Raw genomic sequence first — 5891 nt, 5'->3', positions numbered from 1 at the left:
TCCAAGGGACTCGCAGGAGTCTTCTCCAGCATCAGAGTTCAATAGCCTCCATTCTTCATCGCTCAGCCTTTAAAAAGGATGTGGGAAGCCCTGTCCTACAGCGATGTCATTCCACAAGTCCCTCTTTTACATGCCTGGTCCCGATGCTGCTGCAGACTGAGTCTTGAACAGTGTCATCACTGCATTTGCTCAGACAGATAGTCTATTGTCTGCTGGCAAAAAACAGGTCAGCCATCTTGTTCCCTGCTTTCTAACAACAATCAGACTGGCTAACTTGTTTTCCTGACACTGATTGCCAATTAACAGCCAAGAACAGACAGGCTGCTGGCTTTTTTTTTTTGGTCTGGAATAATTAAACCATCATTTATTTATTTTTCAGATTGGAATAGAAAAACAGAAATCTCGGGATCAAGTGATGTCAGCTGATGTCAGGCGCGAAAGACCAGATCCACACACGAAGGTAGAATTAAACTATTTTATGGCTTAAAAAGCCTATGCACTAGTATAGGGGTGTCAAACTGCCGGCCCGCGGGCTGGATGCATCATAGCAAAACCGTGCCCACCCCATTGCCGGCAATGGCAAAAAAAAGTTGTGATATGTCACGACACGTCACGTGATGTCGCGAATTTGACACCCCTGCACTAGAATCTTTTCGACTAATGGTTAGCACCTGCTTGGAATTAGGTAAGGGTCCATGGAATTCAAGGGAGATTAGACTTAAACTGCTTGTGGCTATATAGGGATTCTAGGCTGAGCCCTCTTTTGACTCCTCCCTCAGGTTCTGCCACTCCTTTCCCTACCATTGACTTCACTATCTCTAGGGATTTGTGAACAGGCTGTTTGCATCAACAGGACCTGAAGTAAGCTCCTTCTACACGAATCTTTTTTTTTCCTTTTTGCCTTACTGTTTATCCTGATTGCTCAAGGTCCATCATCCTCTCTGTTCTCCTTTTCTTTTAGATTCCGTTCACCTTCCTGAAAGTGCTATAAAGATAGCAGAAAGGCAAACCTTGTGTCAGAGACAATGTGTAACCAAGAAAGGGAAGGCAGGATGTGGAACACAATGTACTCTGTCACTGACAGACCCTAAGGAACCTCTGTGGAGCAATGCATCTATCACGGTAAATGCATATTGTTTATCCATTACGGTACACTTTCTTTGGTGTTGCATGATAAAAATCACTTTCCACCAGCCAAGTTAGTGCCAAGAGCTTCACATTACTTGTGGGGGAGGAAACAGGGGCGAGGGAAGAAAATACCAAATCATAAATTATGTCTGAGAAACCCAGATGAATAATAAGTCCATTTTGTTAAAAACAAGGGATTAAAAATAAAGGTTGTTAAATTAAGGGAAGTGGGAAAGCGGTGTGAAGAGCTATAATAATTCAGCAAAAAAATAAATAAATAACACAATAGGCAGGTTTTTCTTTGCCCAACGGAGGCAGATCAAAGAAATGCCAACAAGGTATCTCGGCCAACGGAGCTACTGGAGAAAGCATCAGAAAAGACCTTTTGTGCTTTTCTAGCTCTCTGAATTAGAGTCACAAGTCAGGAAGGAAAAGCTTTGATCACCTGTTTTGTTACACATCCCAGATTGATCATTGTTCTGTCAGGAAGGACATCTTTTCCAGGGTGTGTTAGGGATGGGAAAGACGCCCATCTGAAACCCTGAAGGGCCACAGTCAATAAGGATAGATCAGGGAGTGAGCAACCTCTAGCTGAAGGGATGATGGCAGCCCTTGGCCCAGTTTTGAATATCCGTGGAGTCTGTTTCAGCCAGTTGGCAGAAATAGCCATGTTTAGGCACTGGAAGAAGCTGGAAGAAGATAGGAGGAGGAGGAGGAGGAGGAGGAGGAGGAGGATATATTAAAGAATATATTAAATTGATTCTCTAAATATAAGCTGTAGCTATATTAACAAATGCAGTGAATTATGAGAAACAGTGAGGAGTATAATTAAAGCAATGACCTCTGTCTTCTACAAAGTTATTAACTTATAACCACAAATGAACCCAAAATTTCCATTGCTAAGGAAGACATCTGTTAAGTGAGTTTTGCCCCATTTTACAAACTTTCTTGCCACTGTTGTTAAGCGAATCGCTGCAAATTGTTAAATTAGTAACACCGTGAAGAGAATCTGGCTTCCCCATTGAAGGTTGCAACATGACTCCTGGGACGCTGCAACTGTCTAAGTACATGCCAGTTGCCAAGTGTCTGAATTCTGATCACATGACCAGGGGATCCCGCAATGGTCATAAGTGTGAAAAAATGGGGAAAAGTCCCTCTTTTAGTGGCTCTGAACACTCACTAAATGCATGGTTGAAGACCACCTGTAAAATGCCTCTCCATAGGAAACTTCAAGGAAGAACTGTCTATTTCTGATAGCATCCTTAAAGGTGTAGGGTAGCCTAGTCAAAGATCGGAGGGAATATAAGCCTATTTATTTATCGTACTTTCATACCACCCAGTGACAGATAGTTAGGCATTTTGAAAGGTTTGGGTTCCATCTCCAAGCCTATGACTGAACAATGCCACACTTAAGTTTTGTTTTCTTGGTTCCGTGTCTCTTCTTGCGGAACACAATTGCACTTAATCGCTTTTTAAAATAAGACGATAATTATCTCCATGTCAAATTATCCGCTTCTCAATGTGGGGGCTATTGGTGTAAAGTTTCCACCCATCCACCCCCCCTACTCGTCTTTAAAGTGGTGCAGTGATCTTCACATCATTTCTCCGTAAACACTGGGCTGTGATAAGAGTGTTTTTTTCCTCCTTCTTTTTCTTTCTTAACTAAGATTGGAAGGCAATTTATTTTACATAGCTTCGCATAATAAAGTGGCATTTAGATAACTCATTCAAAGGGCAGATAGCAATTCTCTTCAGACTTCATTAAACCATTCTTTTCATGCTGAATTAATGTGTCAAATATATTTGGAACAACAAACTGAATTATTCCTTTTTGTGCCTGGAAAAAAAAATAAAATGATAGAAACTGGGTTGCCTTGATTTTTATCAATTAGCTTTGTATTGAAAATCGGTTAATAGCCTCATTCAGCTCATTTCCGTGGGGCTTCCCTTTGCTGTAAAAGAGCGCAATTTTTTTCCTACATTTGCTTCTGATCTATCGACAAAAGGATGAAATTTTAGCAGAGATGGTTTAGAGAGGGCCACGTAGCTTGTTGATTTGATCCTGATGTCTTTATTCTTTAAACCTGAAACATCTACGACTTTTAAGTGTGAAAAGGCAAATCCACACGGATTGCTACAGCAGAGATCGGCATTCATCTGAAAAAGAACACAAAAAAGGCACTGAAAAATCACCTGTCGACTTCTGTAGAAGAAAATTCGGGAGATAATGAAATTGAGACATAGTGAATTACAGGTAGTCCTCGTTTTACAGCAGTTCATGTAGTGACTGTGTCAGAATCCAATTATATTTCATTTCTATCTACCTACTCTGATGAAAAACCAGTTCTTACTCTATTCTGGATTCTGTCATACTACGAAAAGGGAGGAGGGAAAGCATGGGGGGTTTATGACTCTCACTTCCTTCATTAACTACAAAGTGACCGTTTGTGGATTCTCATTGAGGGAACTAACCATAACAATGTGGCCATCGCCTTTCATCTCACTCCCCTTTGCCAGCAGTGAGGAAAAGGGGGTGGGAAATACAACACCTTGGATCTGGGAAAAGAGGACGAGTGATCGTGCCGACGGAGCGGACTGACGGATTGAATCGCCCGGAAGAACTGTGGGTGGGGGCTGCTTGGAAACACTTTAAAACATTGAATGGTGGGAGAGGATCCCCCAGATCCTGTCTAGCATGCCTGCAATCAGCTTCTCTTAATAAAGATCCCTGTTGGAAGAGACATTCCAAGAGTTCTGTCTTCTTAAGATGTAAAATTGAGGTGCCTTACAGACTGTTCAAGGTTACCACGACACTGAAAAAAAATGACTTATGACCGCTTTTCACACTTAACGACCTTTGTGGCAGCCCCATGACCATGTGATCAAAAGTCAAATGTGTGGCAACTGGTTCATATTTATGACGGTTGCTATGTCCTGAGGTTAGGAGATCTCCTTTTCGTGATTTTCTGACAAGCAAAGTCAGAGGGGAAGCCAAGTTCACTTAACACCCGTGTTACTAACTTATCAACTGCAGTGATTGACTTAACAACTGTAGCAAGGGAAGCTGTAAAGTGGGGCAAAGCTCACTTAACAAATGTCTCACTTAACTACAGAAATTTTCTGGGCTCAATTGTGGTCATAAGTCGAGGACTACCTGTATGTGCCTCCTTGTATCCTGCAGGGAGTCCTCAGCTTACAGCCATTTTATTTCATGGATGTTCAAACTTATAATGAGGCTGAAATAAGTTACTTACGACTTATGGCCATTGCAAAATCCCTGAGGGTCACGTGATCAAAATTCAGATGCTTGGCAATCAACCTGTATTTGTGGTGGTTAAAGCATCCCTTGATCAGATTTTGGGAGGACAGCATCCCCCCCCCAAAAAAAGAAAGAAATATTTTGGGGGAATATTAAAAAGGCAGAATATTATATTTTCCCAAAGGGTCTTAAAAGGCAGAAAAGCAGGCCCAGTTTTCTTAACAGCCCCAGGCAGAGGCCAGGTCTGTAGACATGCAGATTTGATAATCCTATTCAGAAAGGTAGGAACCAGGAAGCTAGAAGCTGATGAGATTTATAAGACAAAGACCCCTAAAATCTACACACCCCACCCAAACTTTAAAGGTAATGACCTTTAGGACATAAAAGGATTAACACACCACAATCGGAATACCAAAAGGACATGCTCAAAAGGGGGAGGGTCAAAGTTCATGCCACAGGAACAGGAAGCAACCTCAAGAGCCCCAGAAGGTATAAAAACCCACCACTCCCAGCTACATGTGATCAGCTTTCCCAGAGCCATATTTCTGTCTGGCTCTGCTCTTCAATAAACTACAACCTTCTTTCTAAAGCAGTCTCCATTTTGTTTTTTCCCAGCTTGGACTGGACCCTGATGAAGACTTTTCTTTCAATGAGATGTTCGCCATTTACAACCTTCCTAAGAGACTTCTGACAAGCAAAGCCAATGGGGGAAGTCAGATTTCCTTAAGGATTGCTCTATTTGCTTAATGACCCTGGATTGTGGCTGTAAGTTGAGGATTACCTGTATGTTAATGTCCAAAGACACATATCTTGCTTTTCCACAAAGTTTTGGAGGCAACTCCAAGAGCATGTTGAACCAAAAGCAAAAGGTCATAGGGTTTTCTGATTGAGCAGGAGGTTGGACTAGAACAGTGATGGCGAACCTTTTAGAGACCGAGTGCCCAAAAACTGGCCCCGCCCCCACTCCACCCCCTGCCCCACTCCTGCTCCATCCCCCACCCCGCCTGCCTGCAGGGCCACTCACCGCCTCCAGGGCCCGCCGCAGATCGCCCAGGCAGCCCAACAGCGCTATGGCGGTCACACCCTCTGCCCGCACCCTGCAGCATCAACTGTGCACAATGGTGTGTGAGGGCAGAGTCTTGTCTACGTTGCCTGGCTGACATGTCCTTGGCTGCGCTGCTCTGCGTGGACCACACTCAGGGGCGACTCTCCTTCAGGGAGGCTGCTGGAAAGGAGGGGGTCGCAGGGGGAGGCGAGGCTGGGGCAACAGCACAGGTGCCCACAGAGAGGGCTCCAAATGCCGCCTCTGGCACCCGTGCCATAAGTTCGCCACCATTGGACTAGAAGGTCCCTCCCAACTCTATTATTCTATTACTCTGTCAGCATCTCCAAATAACAGTACCAATCTGTAATTTTTAAGGTAACCAAAAATAAAATTGACTAAATATAAAGAGGAACCAGGCAAAAACATGCAATTAACTTAATGTAATTATATTGTTGAAAG

General features: G+C 43.3%; 1 long non-coding RNA gene across 2 annotated transcripts; it reads left to right on the top strand.

Moving 5' to 3' along the window:
• LOC120312146 lies at positions 1-5052 on the top strand. 2 transcript variants are annotated; one of them, XR_005557799.1, is made up of 4 exons: positions 1-460; positions 780-861; positions 962-1122; positions 5003-5052. It is a non-coding gene; the product is annotated as an uncharacterized LOC120312146 (long non-coding RNA). The 2 variants fall into 2 exon arrangements; XR_005557800.1 differs by lacking the exon at positions 780-861.
• Positions 5053-5891: the final 839 nt, after the last annotated feature.

Source organism: Crotalus tigris, unplaced genomic scaffold, assembly GCF_016545835.1.
Source record: "Crotalus tigris isolate CLP2741 ecotype Arizona unplaced genomic scaffold, ASM1654583v1 scf7180000018432.44079421565:4894166, whole genome shotgun sequence".
NCBI lineage: Eukaryota > Metazoa > Chordata > Lepidosauria > Squamata > Viperidae > Crotalus > Crotalus tigris.
Note: the sequence above shows the minus strand (reverse complement) of the source record. Positions and strands in the feature narration are given on the sequence as shown.